Here is a 16,927-nt window from a genome sequence, read left to right as displayed (position 1 = left end):
ATCCATTTATCCATTGGCAGACACTTAGGTTTCTTCCATATTTTAGCTATCATGAATAATCCTGTCATGAGCAAATCTCTGTTTGAGTCCTTATTTTCAGTTCTTCTGTATATATGCCAGAAGTGGAATTTTTGGATCATATAGAAATTCTATTTTTATGTTTTGAGGAACTGACATACTGTTTTCTTATGGCAGCAATACCATTTTACATTCCCAGAAATAGTGCACAAAAGTTCCAGTTTCTCCAGGTTCTTATCAACATTTATTTCTTTTTTTTGTTAGCCTGGTAGCACCTATCCTCATGGATATGAGGTAATATCTCATTATAGTTTTGATTTGCATTTCCATAATGATAAAGGAGATTGAACTGTGCTTATTGTGCTTATTGGCCATTGTCTTGGCAGAAATGTCTATTTAAGTCCTTTGCCTATTTTTGAATTGTGTAACTTGGTGGCGATTGTTGTTGTTGTTGTTGTTGTTAGGAGTTCTTTACATATGCCATTTTTCTTAAATCTCTTTTCTTCTTTTGGCTTTTCTGCTGTCACAGTCTCCTGGTATGCTCATCCTCCCTGGTTTATCCTTCTCTGTCTCTGGCACCAGCTTTTAATCCTAGGCGTAGACTCTAAATGCTAATGCTCCTTATGGCTTACAGGTGATTCAGCCCATAATAAGCAAAAGGTATGCACAGGATGTTATGAAAGCACGTAGTATGGATACTTGTTCCAAACAGGGTGTCCCCAGGTCAGCTGGCTCAGAGGGTGCATGAGTAAGAGCTACAGATCTGAAAGCAGAGTACAATGCATCCCTGGCAGAGAGAATTGCCAAAATAAAAGCTCAGAGAATTTAGTGGCATGGCATGGCAAGAATTTAGATGGAAGGCTGGAAATGGAAGCAGAAATAGGTTGGGAATGTCTTTTTTTTCCCTCTTATTTGTGTATATTATAGCGAGACAGTGAAATGTTTTAAACTGGCAAGTGACATGTTTTACATTTCTGAATGATTCTTTTGACTGCAGTATGAAGGATAGAGTTAACTGGGTGCATGACTCAGATAGGGCTATAATTAAAAGGCCCTTGGAATAATCCAGGTAAGAGATGATGGTGGCTTGGCCTAACGTGATAGCTACCGAAACAGAGCAGGGCAGTTGGACTCCAGTGTATGGACATGAGTAGTAATTTAGAAGGTAAAATCCTTAGACATAGAGATCATTGGAGAAGGAGAGCAGGGATTGAAGTTTTGATTTAGGAAAGCACGAAGAGGTAGACTCTAGAATATAGACCCTTCAGCAGTTCAACAAAGTAACTTGGCTTTAGTCAAACTTATATGGCCCTCCCTTTGATCTTCAGGCTTAAAATCTCTCTCTGAGATGTCTAGGTAGGAAAAGCCCTCAGTGGTTCTTAAAATTCCTCTTCTTAGAGGTATGGAAATTGAGACTGACAAAAGGATAAGTTGCCCAAAGCTCTTTACTCCCACTCCTTATCTTATCAAATCTGACCTCTAGAAATTACCAGATTGCTGCAGGTTCTTCTTGCCTAGCATCAGATACTTACCTGAAGATACTAATATTGAAAATATAGCTTCAGTAATTCACAATATATCTTGTGAGTATTTTAGCCTTTTTCTGTAATTGACTCCAAGAACCATCGTTCCAAAAGCAGCAAAATACCAGGTGAGGTTTGAGTGTTTCTAAACCATGCTGGATCTGAAGCAGCAATAACCCCACCACCTCCAAGCAGCTCTGTTTGTCTTATTTAACTCAAAGCTTTCAACAACCAATCCGATGTGTACCTGAATGGAACTTGAATCAGTGGAAATTAGAAATCATTCTAATGAAAGTACCCTGGCTCACTCCTTCTATCTTCATGATGAAGTTTCCCTCCTAATTTGGGGGCATGATGGGAAGAAATAAAAGCCTAGAGGTGTTGTACTTCAGTAAGTTAATATAAGATGGGATGGGTTTAAGTTTCTGCTCACCAGCTACATTTATCTTAATTTCAAGGAGCTTCAAGAGTGGAGGAGGTGGTATTTCTGTAACCCTTGATGTACCTAAGAGAAGAGGCTGTAAATATAGTAAGTTTTTTGCAAACTTCCCAGAGCAAACCAGCCAGACGACCTCTATGTCAGGGCTTTAGGCAGAATTGCCTGAGGGTGTCAATACTGGTGGTTATGAATGTAAGCCTTGCAGTTCACTTATGTAGATTCAAATCTTGACTCTGTTATATACTAGCTGTATTTTTTTTTAATTTTTAATTTTTTATTAACATATATTATTAGCTCCAGGGGTACGGGTCTGTGAATCGCCAGGTTTACACACTTCACAGCACTATGGCACATACCCTCCTCAGTGTCCATAACGCAGCCACCCTAGCTGTATGGTTTTCTCCTGTTAGCTAACTTATCTTTGACTCAATTTGCTCATCTGTAAAATGGGGACAACAATGGCTACACCACAGGATAACTTTCAGATTAAGTGAGATGTCAACAAGATAATGCACACAAAGCCCACTGTACAATGCTTGGCACCTAGTGGGTATTTCAGCCTGTTCTTTTCTGGCTTTAAAACATGATGCTGCTATAAAAGACTTACAATGGAACCAGAGAATGAAGAAGTGGTTCATTAACAACTGGCCCAGGGAGAATACACTCCACAGGAAACTGCAGGGTCATTAAACACCAATGGTAGTAACAAGGCCATTAATTTCCCAGGGTTTCCTTTATCGAGCCACACAGTGAGGTGATGCTTAACCCAGCAGGAGGGAAGGGGTTTGGTGGGATCTGGGGGCAGGAGATCACAGCTATTTTCTAAGGTAGACCAGCTGTGAAATGCCAGAAGGATCATGCCCTTGCTGTGTCTGCACCGTGGATCATTCCTAAGGACAGAGCATCTGAAAATCATTTCGGTATTCATTGCAGGCAGTGAGGTAGAGAGTAAGGAGCATTGACTTTGGTGTCTTAGACCTGACTGGGAATTCCACTTCCACCACAACTAGCAATGAGACCACAGGCAAGTTATTTTCATCCTTCATTGCCTCAGTTTTCTCATCCACAAAATGGGGAGAATCATGAGTTCCGTGAGGGCAAAATTAGAGAAACAAGAGAAAACACATTGACATTATATATTTTTTTAATCTTAAAGTTCTAGGCAGTGGGAAGTATTATCGTATTATAATTGTAGCAATTTAAACTTGTATCTTTCCTTACTTCCTTATATATTAACCTTCCCTGTCCTCTTCATTTGGTGACTTGGGATAGTAGATATAAGACTTATTTCTCGCAATTGTCAACTACTCATGCTTTGGCTAAAATCCATTGCAAAACTCACAAAGCAAAGAGCAGGTGCAGCGTGATCTTCAGGATAAATTATTTCATTAGAATGAATTTCTGAATGTGAAAAATCAGTATCCCTTCAGGAGAGATTTCTGGAAGAACCGAATAGACCCACATACCACCATATCGATTTGAATGGAATGTCTAAAATAACTTTAGCTCTGATTTTTTTAAGCAACTAGGACAAAAGAGAGAGAATCTAGAAGTTATATAGATAACTGTGTCAGACAGCAGAGATGTTTCTTTTTTAGGACAAATCCTAAATGTAGAAACAACTCAAGTTTTTACAAGGTTCCAGATACATCAGTGTCCTTACCATGGCTTATGAGACCCTACATGATTTGGTCTTTACCTGCCTTCTGGCTTTATCTCCATTACTCCCGAACTTGCTTTATCTGCTCTAGGTTTCCTTTTCTCCATCAAACCAAGACACTTCCTACATCAGGACCATTGTGAAATTGATTCCCTTTGTCTAGAATGCTCTCTTCCTGAACTTCCTCTCTTCCTAGTTAATTTCTACTTTTCAGAATTCACCTTAAATAACATTTCCTCAAAGAAAGTGTCAGAACCCCTAAATTCCTTCTGCTTTCCCCCTCATAGCATCCTTCCTGTCTTGGGAACCTATCTCAGTTGGTGAGTAAGATTTGGTCTTTGTTTACTTAATTAGTTTTATTTCTGCATATGAGCTTCTGAGAACAGAGACCATGTTTGTTATGCTCACCAACAATTCCATGTACCTAGAGTAAGACCTGAGAAACAGCTCTAATAAAAACAAATGATGAATAGATGAATACATAAATTTGCTATAGCAACGCAGCTTCACAAACACAAGCCTTTTGGACCAGAGGGTTCTAATGCTGTTCGTCTTTCTCCTGGCAGTGGGAATGATCCGGACATGGATGACAGTACATTTTCTCAGTTCAGAAAGAAAACCCTGATCAGGAAAAATGCTTTGTTATTATCCTTATCTATTAACCCATATTTTTGTGAGATGAAGTTCAGACTATTTCTCCTGACATACCATAATCTCCACGATGTGGCTTTGGATGATCTTTCTCCATTCATAGCCTGTGCTCCTGCCACGCATCCCTGCTCACAGTTCCACCAACACGCTGTGTCAGTTTCAGCTTCTGTGCTTTTGCCTGTGCTCTTTCCTGCACCTGGGAGCCTTTCCCCAGGTGGGAAAACATGCGATATATGGTCAAGAACTCCAGCTCTGGAGTCAAACACCTACTGATCCAAATCCTGGTTCTACTGCTTAGTTGCCAGATCTTGGACTTCTTCAGGCTCAGTTTTTCCTTTTAAAAAAATTGGCATCATAATGTTTATCTTGCAGAGCTATTGTGAGGATTACATTTGATAATGTAGATAAAGGGTTTATTGCTTTGAGTAGTAATTAAATGGTCAATAAATGTTAGTGTTATTATTGTTACAGCTTTCTGAAAAACTCTTCTTCTTAAGACTCAGGTCAAAGGTAATTGGAAGCCTTTTCCCATCTCTTGGCCAGACTAAAGGAAACTTTCTCAGTGCATTTTATATATACTTCTGTGTGAGCTTGTATGCCATCGTTCTCTAATTGTCTGCATATCCACTTTTTCATCAGATTATAATGTCCTTAAAGACATGGTTGAAATGTGCTTCCATTCTGAAGACAGTACCAAACACAGTACTAGGTGCTTGATAAATACCTCTCAATGAAAGAATAGATGAATTAATTCTAAACCAGCTAGGAAAAAAATACATTCGGTATAGCTAGGAGAATTTGGACTGGACGTTTTTATTGGCTCTTTAATTTGCTCACGTGTCTTGCATATATGTCAATCAAACATCTTTAGCCTTTCTGCAGAAAGGTCCACACAGTGTTGACATTTCTGGTTGTTAAGGTAACATTATGCAATGGCTAAATGGTGGCTTTATTTCATTCTCGTCAGTATTTGCATTGGAAAACAGCTACTTAGCACATTTGCCAATGACTTTTCATAAGGTAGATGTTTTCCTCTTTTTTTTTTTTAATTTTCTCTCAGCCTCAGGTTCTCAGCATGTGATACTACAATGTTTTTGCTCCAGATTTGCAAGTGAAGTGGTGTTCTCAAATCAGTTTGTCACGTGGAAAATGTTCTACAACAAAGAGGATTAATTGTTTTTCTTGTGTAAATGTTTTGAAATGGGAGAAAGCCCATCTACCATTGAATTCTGGTTGGCTTCAACTGCTAGAACTCTAGCTGGTAACTGTCTCTTTAGCCTCATTTCCCAGCAAACCCCAACTTACACTCCATACCACAGCAAAACCGATCAACCTACAGTTTCCCACATATCCCATGTAGTTTTATGCTTCTGGACTTTTGTCCAAGCTCTTCTCTGCACCCAGGGTATTTCACACCACTTATAGCAAATGCCCAGGTATCTCTCGAGGTTGACTTCAGGTATCCCTTCCCCCAGGAAGACTTCTTGGAATGACCTAATCTGATTTGTGTTCTTCCCCATTATTCTCTCTCCCAGCCCTGTTCTTTGCATTGATGGGAATATGTAGGTGGTGGGGGAAGTTCAGCTTAATGTTTAAAAAAATAAGTTTTGGAGGGACCTGGGGGGCTCACTAGGTTGGGCATCTGCCTTCAGCTCAGGTCATGTTCTCCAGGTCCTGAGATCGAGCCCCACGCTGGTCTTTCCATTCAGAAGGGTATCTGCTTCTCCCTCTCCTGCTGCCTCTGCCCCTCTCTGTTGCTTGTGCTCTCTCTCTCTTTCTCTCTTAAATAAATAAACAAAATTTTTAAAATATAAATTTAAAAGAGAGTGAGCACGAGCAGGGGGGAGGGCAGATGGAGTGGGAGAAGCAGACTCCCTGCTGAGCAAGGAGTTCAATGTGGGACTTGATCCCAGGACCATGGGACCATGACCTGAGCCAGAGGGAGATGCTTAACCCACTGAGCCATCCAGGCACCCCTAAAAAATAAATTTAAAAAAAGAAAGTAAGTTTTGGAGTTAGCCTGAGACTGACTTTGATCTTAATTATGTTCTTTATGATCTTGGGCAAGTTATTGACTCTCCTTGAGATTTCATTGTCTTCCATGAACTGAGATGACTTTATAGAACAGATGTGACTATTAGTAAGGAACTCCATATTGAACACTTTAAACAATGCATAATATGTAAGAAGCATTTGATATATGCTGGACATGATCCTAACTACTAGTATTTCTCCTACTAGTAATACTACTACAACTACCAATGTCAAAAACACTTATAGCACCATGCCAAAACTATTAGTTTACATGTTTGCCTCTCCTACTGGACTAGTGCAACCAACTGTCTCAGGTTTCCTAGCACTGAGAGGATTCCTGGAATATGGAGTTTTCAGTGTTAAAACCAAGATGATCCCAGAAACCAGGTTGACTGGCCACAGTCACTGTCACTAGATCATAAGTAGCTTTGTGGTAGGGACTCAGACCTCTAATACTTGTACTCCCAGTGCTGAGCACATTGTTTTTTAAGCAGTAACCTGCGGTAGTGGAGTGGGTTATTGGGAGATTTCTTATTTTTCCCCCGAACATGTATATATGTTTTCATACCATGTAGATTCCTTTGTACTTTCTACCTATATTGGTCTGCTAGGGCTACAATAACAAAATACCATAGAATAGGTGGCTTAAACAAAATAAACTTATTTTCTCACAGTTTTGGAGGCTAGAAGTTCAACATCAAGGTTTCAGCTGATTTCATGTCTGACAAGAGCTCTCTTCCTGGCTGGCAGAGGTCCACCTTCTCCCTATGTCCACACCATGGCCTTTGCTCAGTGTGTGTACAGAGAGAAAGAATGAGTTTTCCGGTATTTCTTCTTATAAGAACACTAATCTTATCAGATCAAAGCCCCATCCTTATGACCTCATTTAACCTTAAATGCTTCCTTACGAACCCCATTTCCCAATTCAGCCACAATGGGGGTTAGGGTTTCACAAAATACGAATTATGGAAGGACACAAACATTCAGTCAATCCTACTTCCCTCCCTAACCTCCATCTGTACTGCAGAAAAATCACTGTATTAGTTGATTAGCGCTGCATAACAAACCACTCCAAAACTTGGTTTATGACAGCAAGTATTTAATTAACTCATGAACCTAGAAGTCACCTAGGGAGCTTGACTCATCTGGGATGGCTTTCCTCATATATCTGCAGGGTTAGTTGATGGATCAGCTGAGGCTTTTCTAATCTTGGCTGGTTTCTATCACGTGTTTGGTGTTCCAGCTGGAAGGAACTTGTTAACTCAGCTGTGCTTTACATGGCCGCTTTATCCTCTAGTAGGGCAGTTCAAGCTTATTCATGTTGTGGAGACAAGGTCTTGAGAGAAAGCAGAAGTGTGCAAAGCCTTTAGAATCTGGGCTGGGAACTGGCTCACCATCACTTCTGTTGCAATCTATTGGCCAATTAAAGGCACAATGTCAACCCAGGTTTAAGGGGAAGGGAAGTAAATGCTACCACTTGAACTGCAAAATCACATCAAAAAAGACAGAATTACATGAATGAGTATAAGAGTTGTGGTCATGTTTAAATTACTAATATAACACAAAGCTCTGATAATAAATGTTTAAGCTTAAAACAGACATTATGAGTCACATAAAACAGCACGATCTGGGATAGATGGGACCTAGAAATTAGGGAAACTATATGCTGCAAGTAGGTGTACTGTTTATGGGCAATTATAACACAGTCTTAATACAATGATGAAGGGTTCTTGCTGGGAAGTGATATATACAAACAATACCCTAAATTGTTAAAAAACAAAAACAAAAACAAAAACACAACACTCAGGTGGTCAGTTTTAGAAAGTTTCACAAATTGACCTCACAAAGGGATATCATCTTGATATTAACTGTCTGGGTTCCTCCTGAGAGTGGGACAGACTGGGTAGACACTGCATTAGAGGAAGGAGCATCAGAAAGAGGGTTCCAGAACATGGAGGGAAGGACACGTCCTTACAACTATGCATCGTCTTGGTGTTTTTATGCCACTTCTAAGGACCAGTGTTCATCAGGTTTGTCGGCACTTTCATCTTTCGATTAAAGAATTTTAATGACAACATTGGGGAAATCACATTGTTTGGCCCCAAAAGCTGATGAAGTAGAAAACAGTGAAAACAAAAGCACTAGGCTAAAAAGGAGCTATTTAATTCGATATTTTTTAGTTCAATGAACTAAACAGCTGAATTAATTAAAACCTACTTTAGGGCCACTTTATATAGTTAACTAGCGCAAACAGGATCTCGGGGCCTCAAGGGGCTTTGGGGAAGAAGACCTCAGACAAACACTAGCAGCACGCTGCAGTTTTAGAAACACATGTTGTTTGAAAATCACAAGCCTTTGCAGGGGAGCACTGGGGTTTATTGTGGACGTGGGAATAAAGCAGGTCATAAGCTATAGAGTAAAAAGGCCTGGGAGGGTGGTGATTTGAGAGAGGCAGATGAATTAAACTCAGGCAGTTTCTGCAGAACACAACAGTGCTATTATTAAACCAGAGCCCGTGAGAGAGAGAGAGAGAAAAAAAAAAAAACAAAAAACCAAAAAAACAAGGCTTGCCGGAAGGAGTCGTCCAGAAGAAACCTTACTCAGATGTAAGTCTGTGGGCTGTGGACTCAGGATGCCCAATGGGTACCATTGGGTCAGGAGCAGAGAACCTTAAATAGGGACTAGGCAGGTTCCTGTATAATCTGTGTTCTAGTTCCAATTTGCTGTATGACCTTGGGCAAGTCACTTCAGTAATCTTAGCCTCATTTTTCATTGGTTAAATGGATGGTGTCTTTATAATAGTGCCTCTTATTTTTGGGCTCCTGGCAGGCTAGTAATATCACATACATACTGCAGGTTGGTGTTAGTTGTTAATATTATCATGATGAACCTGAGAATCTCATGGTTAGTACTTAGGAACCTTAGTTCTTAGATGGAATTTCATCACAGATGATAACGTAGATCTACCTTCTCCTTGCTCATAAGTGTAAGTGTAGTAGGTGCAGTTGGTGCCCACTCCCCACACCCATATCCATTGGCATTCTTCATTTTGCTGGAGGTCGTCTTGGTGCTTTTGCCTACTACAAATGCAGCATGCTGGAAGTACCTGGGAATTAATGTCCCCAGGCGTAGCCCTCAACCAACTGCAAAGGGGAGGTGAAAGGTAAATACCTTGTCTTTCTCACTGTGTTCAGGTGGGTCATTGCTGAGCAGTCTTCATGATCTCTTAGAGGTCCTCAATAAGACTGACCTGCTATTGTCCAGAGAAATCACCTGTGAACTGTCACCCATGGCATTGGCTTTCTTCCCTTCCATGCTTCACATCTTAGTCCCTTAGGTGCTTCTAGGCATTGCCTCCCAAATAAGCTAACACACTGCATTTAAATCTTTGTCTCACGAGAAAAAAAAAAAAAAAGTCTTTAACTCTGTTTTATTTCTGGATGCTAGCACTTCAATCCTGGGACACTGATAACATTTATTGAATGAAGTGTGTGTTTAAGGTCCACTCTGAGGTTCCAGTCAGCTCTCTTCGTCTCATGACAGTTCTTTGTCTCAACCTACCTTTAATTCCATTCCTTCATGACCATCTTCCCACCTCCCATTTTATTTTCTGCAAAAGCTTCCTTTCCCATTTTTAAAAAAATTCTCCGTTGTGATTTGGTTTCGGGTTTGCCCTCCATCCTGGATTCTGCCTTCACGTGATATACCCAAACAGTAGCAGTTAGAAGGTGAGCCCCGTAATAAACTTGGCACTTGCTCTGCAGAAGAATGGTGTGGTAGTTGTTGCAGGCAATGTTTTAAATCCTTAGGTATAAAGGCATGGCCATGCCTTATATCCACTGGCTAAAACCTTGAATCTTTCTCAAATGCCTTATGTATGCATGCCCTTTGACCTCAAGCTGTAACATTCATGTACTTATTTGTTCAACAGACACTCATCAAGTACTATATGTCAGGCTTTGGGTTAGGCTCTGCGGTTATAAAACTGAAGAAGACAAATGCCTGCATTTGCAAAGTTCAACATAGTCCCCTGGGAGACACAATAGACACTTAATACATCTTTTTAGACTGAGAGAGACAGGCAAAGAAATTATCATGGTGCAGTGTGGTCAATGATATGTGACGTAGCAGTAGTCTCAGAGGGTAGTCCTTGCACTGACAGAATGAGCATCAGTCGAAAGTTAAACATGCACATTTTCACGCCCCACCCATTCAAAACTAGTAAATCAGAAGCTCTGGCTGTGGGGTCAGCAACCTGTGTTTTAACAACCCCTGTGATTTGGATGCTCCCTAGAGTTAAGTATGACTGTGTGAGAGAGAAATAGCAACTTTCTTGGCAGAAGAGACAAAGGTCTGGGAATATCTGAATGTGTGTTTATATATGTGCATGGAGAGAGTTGGGTGTATATAGGAAGAGAAATCAGTGAGGGCTTGCTTCCTGGATTAGGTGAACCCAGAGCTAAATCTTGAAGCAGTGGGATAAAGGTACTGACTACAACTTGCCTTAGTGCAAAATCATCCTGAGATAAGTTCAGTAATTTAAAGCCCAGATATTCCTAATGATGATCAAAAGCAAGTAAAATATTTATCACAATTGTGTCTTAATTAAAGACAAATCACTTTTAAGAATTTTATAACCATAGAGTAGAAACTTTAAGGAATACTTTTTTCTTTTTTCTTTTCTTTTCTTTTCTTTTCTTTTCTTTTCTTTTCTTTTCTCTTCTTTTCTTTTCTTTTCTTTTTATGTTCAATTAGCCGCTGTGAATGGCAAAAATTAACAAAACAGGAAACAACAAATGTTGCCGTGGATGTAGAGAAAGGGGTACCCTCTTACACTGTTGGTGGGAATGCAAGCTGGTACAGTGAAAACAGTATGGGGGTTCCTCAAGATATTAAAAATAGAGCTATCCTATGACCCAGCAATTGCACTACTGGGTATTTACCCCAAAGATACAGATGTAGTGAAAAGAAGGGCCACCTGTACCCCAATGTTCATAGCAGCAATGGCCACAGTCATCAAACTGTGGAAAGAACCAAAATGCCCTTCAACGGATGAATGGATAAAGAAGATGCAGTCCACATATACAATGGAGTATTATTCAGCTATCAGAAACGATGAATACCCACCATTTGCATCCACATGGATGGACCTGGAGGGGATTATGTTAAACGAATTAAGTCAAGCGGGGTGGAACACTTTTTGACGTGATAGAAGATCCTCTGTTTTACCAAAGGATCTACTGAAGTGCTGCCCCTTTCTGATACTCCTCCCTCATGATTTTAAACCTCCTGAGAGAAGAACTTTCTGGACTTGATTTTCTTTTTTTAAAACAAGAACCAGGCATAATGCTCAGTACATAGGTGCTCAGCAAGTATTTATTGATTTGATTTCCCAGAAACACATGGTGCAAGACACGTCTGTCCATGTTCTTTTCTTTTGGCCTACATGCCACTAAGCAATTGGTTTAGGTGACTTTAAATGAAAATGGCTGAATTGAACTGAACAGATGTTTTGCTGTTGTGGAGAAATAACCTACTGGCAGAGAACAATTTGGAGGTGTAGGTGTTACGTGTTGTTCTTTAGGGTCCCCAGAGTCTAAATTACACATATCGACAAAGCAACCCTAGAGTGCTGGTGATTTTTTATTGTTGTGTAATAACATAGAGCATAATCAGTTTGTACAAATGATAGTAATTTTTATGCCTATATAGTGCTTTCTACTTTACAAAACACACTTACCCTTTACCTCATCTGATCCTCAAAACTTTATGAATCAGGCACGGCAGATATTATTAGAATCCTTATTTCTCATATGAGGGGAAGTTATGAATGGAACTAGTATACCATCACTTCCGCTGTATTCTGTTGGCTAAAGCAGACATGGACAAGCCCAGCTTCCAGAGGAGGGGAAATAAACCCCAGCTGTCATGGGAGGATGTCAAAGAAGTTGCACCATATTTAATCCACTACAGTGACCTTGGTACTTAACCTCTCTAAGCCATAAAACCATTTGTAAAATGCAGATTACACTTACATCATAAGGGTCATATAGGCACGCAGATTATGGCAATTACTATCAGTAACCATGGGGAAAACTTGATTCATTTTTAGAAGAGCACAACTGATCATAATATATGGCTACGTGGAAAGACAGCCAATAAAAGTAAGAAGGTGAGGCTTAAGTAAGAACTTTGGCTGCCATGGTCTTAAACACTCTACAGTCTAATTTCCAGGTCTTTTTTCCCTTTAAAACCAACACTTATAAGGCATTTACTATATGCCAAACACTATTTTAGGCTTATATTTAATTAGCTTGTTTAGTCCTCACAATAAACCTGTGAGGTTAATGGGATTGTTATCATTCCCATTTCACAGTTGAGTAAACTAAGGCATGGGGAGAGATCAAAGAGCTTGCTCAAGTGAGCAGTGGAAGTAGAGCTCAGCATGTTTATCCAGATGCTGTGTTCTTTACTCTCATATTCTGCTGCCTTTCTAGTAAATTACCTATACATCAAGTCACTCCTTCCATTGCAGGGCAGGGGTACTTACCTTGTAAACAAATAATTCAATCATAATTTGTCCAAGGTTTTAAAATAGGGTAAATTTGGACTCCCCAAAGAAATGCTAAAATTTTTTTTAAAAAACTGAGATATTTGAAAAAACAAGAGATCAGCTATCTTCTCAGGGTTCTTGTGGACCTCTGCCAGGAGCTCCTTACTGCTTTCTAAGAGGTAATTGCCTCTTTCCGGAAAACCTCCTCTGGTACTAGAGCTAATAGTGGGCATAGAATATTGAACAGTTCTCTCTGTGAAACCCTGAGACTTGGCGTTCTTCATCTACTTTTAAGTATACATTTGTCAACTTGTAGAATTGTAAGCATCCTAGAAAGAGTTTCCTAATATTTTCTCCCCATGGGGTGAGGAACATTGATATGGGGAGGCAGTTGAATTATTCATTAACTCTGTTTGTGGACCTTTGGTATTCAGCAAGTCTTGAGCAAAAACTTGGAAAGATCAACATGTCCAGAAAATCAGTGTTCTAAAAGGGCACTTGTCAATTGGCATTTCTAGTTTGCTACCTGAATTTTCAGAAGAGACAACTGAGTTAATTAATTAAATAAAATAGAATACATCATTCGTAGATACTGATTGGTAGTGCTGAAGGTTATGCATCTAATAAGGACTAAACCAAACTAATCAGAAAAGAAGTTGGCAACACTCTACATTATGGCACTGTTTATAGTTCTTTGAGTTGTGCTAATTATTAGTTAGTTTTAGTATCCCTCATGTTTTGGTTGTATGTGTCAGTAGGTGGATGAATGAATAGAGCTTGATTGAGTGAAAGGCTAGATTTGCTGAAAGGAGATGTGGGTCATGTTATTCATTGCCATGGAAGAACCCACCACTAAAAGCAAGAATATGTGAAAAAACATAGTCAATAGAAATGCACTTCCAGATATTCCAAATGTTTTCACCACTACTGTCAGTTTTTTACCTTACTTGTGCCATCTACGTAGTCACTATGATGGCAAATGTATGCACAGTAAGTAACCTCTATTCTGGTCTCCTTACCTTCACATCCATGTTTTATGAAATGAGGCAGATGGCATAAAACAAGGTACTTGGTTAAGAAATCTGTGTAAGAAGAGTAATTTATCTGAAAAAGAGTGAATTATCTTCCAAAGAAAAACAGCTAGCTAAACCAGTGAGCAAAAAGGCAATACTATATTAGATTTGGAAAGGACAGCTTATAGAGGAGGTGATTTAGTGGACAAAAGAATGAGATAATGAGAAGTGGATTCTAGATACAGCCCTGCCCATACCTAGCTATGTGACCTCGGACAAGTTCATATAAAATGCTAGTTGGACTTGAAAATCTCTTAGGGGCTTTTTGTCTCTCATTATGCCATTTTGAGTCCCAGCAATATTCTCCCTGAGAGATGCTCATTCAGCCATCTTTGAATACTTACCAAATGTGTAGGAGTCATCAGGGCTCCCTAGTATCTCTGGTCTCCCTTGGCTCCAGGTACACAGCTAGACTTTAATTTCTCATTCTCCCCTCATATAGCCATGGTTGTAAATATGAAGAATATGAAGGATAGTGATGTAAAACCTCCAGGCATGGCCATAAAAACCTCCACTTCACCCCTTGCTATCTTCCGCCATCATTTGGCTGAGCCATAAGGTGGAAGGAGGCTGGATCCCTGCATAACTGAAGGGAGCAGAGCTTCCCCCATCCCACCAACTCTCTTTATATTGTGTCATTGTGTGGTGTGAACCCATTGATAATTTGGGGTTGTGTAGTGTAACAATCAATATGCCCTGATAAGTGTAAGAAGATGAAAAAAATCATTATTTTCCAAGGAAACTCTAATTACGGGTAAGTTCCTTTCTTATAATGATTTTTGTTATTATATATAATTTATTTAATGGATTATCAGTTGTATTAGCATGATAGTAAATACTTAAATGGCATTTATGCACTCTTCTAAGAACTGGACATACTTCAGCTCATTTAATCCTCAGAACAACTCTAAAAACTGGTTCTGTTATTATCCCCATTTTACAAATAAGGGAACCAGAACACAGAGAGGTTAAGTTGCTTTCCCAAGGACAAACAGCTAGTATGGATCAAGTCTGTCTTATTAGAGTCCCATGGAAATTAGGCAGGTCTACATTGTCATTTCTGTCAATTTATGAATGGGGAATGTATCAATTAGAACTCTTCTTACTGAGAACTATAAGAAGCCTGACTCAAATTGATTTAAGCCAAAATGGTAATGAAGGGTTCAATAACTAAACAGCCTAGAAGTTGCATTCTCTGGCTTTGGGCAGTGTTCAAGCCAGGACCTCCAAAGACATCACCAGGACCAGTCTTTATCACATTTCTGGCTTACTTCTTTGGGATGGCTTTTTTTATAGAACTTCTTATGGGATCAATATGGTGTTCGTGGCTCCAGATGTATGTTCTCTAACTTTTTCCCAGATGGGAGAAGTAAGAGAGCTTCTGGGTTTCTTTATACTAAAAACAAAAGTCCTGCCTTTCCTTGGACTGGGTCTTGCACTCAGTATTGAATTAATCACTATAGCTAAGGAATGCTAATAGCCCAACTGGCCAGGCTGAGTCATAAGTCCAAACTCAGAGCCAGAAGTCCGAACCAATTCTACCAGAGTACATGGCTGATAATGTAGAGGAAGTTGGTTATAGAGGAAGTTGGTTATAGAGGAAAATATGCTAATTTTACCAAAAAGAGGGCATGGGCATTGGATAGCCAAAATACAGCTAATGGCCTTTGTAGGGAATCCAAGGACCAGAGAAGTTAAGAGACTTGCCAGAAGTTACACAGCTAACATGCTTGATGAAATAACCTATATTTAATGCATCTGTGTTATTCACCTTTACATCTCCACTACCTAGTACATTGACACTGGCAAAGTCATTTTTTGAGTGAAGAAATGAATGAATATTATATGATTGAAAATTGAACCCATGTCTTCTGCCTCTACATCTTAGTACTCTTTCCATGGGATATCTCTGGAGGTGGCAAAGTGTTCCTTATACTGTTGGAAGATTAATAAGCAATTTCTGTTTGCTGTAGAAAGTGGCTTTGAGTTTCTCAAAGGAAATGCTGCTTTGAATGTTGGGACAGCCGCCTCTATTTTGGCTTTTCTCCCCTGGATGCAGTTCTCACCACTTCTTGATTTACTCTATCTGCAAAAACAGGGAATTCAGTAAAATGTTGGCATTGCTGATTAGTCCTGTCTGCCATGATATGAAACAGACAGATCCTTCTTTGAAGAGTCACTCCATGGCTGGTAGTATTGGAACTGAAAATATGATGCAGTGTGAGCCATTATACTTGGGAACCTCAATCAAACGTGTGACGATGGGAAGGGATTTACATTTACAGCTTTCAAGTACAAAGCAACATTAATGCACTCCTGTTGAACTAACATTATGCCTGGGGTTTAATTTCCAAGTGAGATTTTGCCACACAATTATTTTCTCAGAAGTTGTTAAGCAGAAATTAAGGAAGAGGTAGAGCTCAAGTGTAATTTTGAATTTTGCTAGAACCTTGATCATGCCTTTCTTGTATGTCTCTATCTCTGTCCTCAAAAGACGATTAATTCTTTTTTTTTTTTTTTAAAGATTTTATTTATTTATTTGACAGAGAGAGATCACAAGTAGACGGAGAGGCAGGCAGAGAGAGAGAGAGAGAGGGAAGCAGGCTCCCTGCTGAGCAGAGAGCCCGATGCGGGACTCGATCCCAGGACCCTGAGATCATGACCTGAGCCGAAGGCAGCGGCTTAACCCACTGAGCCACCCAGGCGCCCCAAGACGATTAATTCTTCTACTGAACTTTTTTTTTTCTTTTCTTTTCTTTCTTTTTTTTTAAACTTCTGAAGGCCATAAAGAAAAAGGGCCTATCTCAGACCCAGTCTGTGGCCGGGTCATGTCTAGTTTACTTCTGCACGTCTGTTATATCCATTTTCTGCCATGTTCCAATTCTAATCGCTTTCAACAGACCTTGTAATAGTTTATTATGGTTTAATATAATAAAACCATATAGGTTTTATGTATGGTGCAGGGGGGTCCTCCTC

Source organism: Lontra canadensis, unplaced genomic scaffold (assembly GCF_010015895.1).
Source record: "Lontra canadensis isolate GAN:19392208 unplaced genomic scaffold, GSC_riverotter_1.0 scaffold109, whole genome shotgun sequence".
Lineage (NCBI taxonomy): Eukaryota > Metazoa > Chordata > Mammalia > Carnivora > Mustelidae > Lontra > Lontra canadensis.
Note: the sequence above shows the minus strand (reverse complement) of the source record.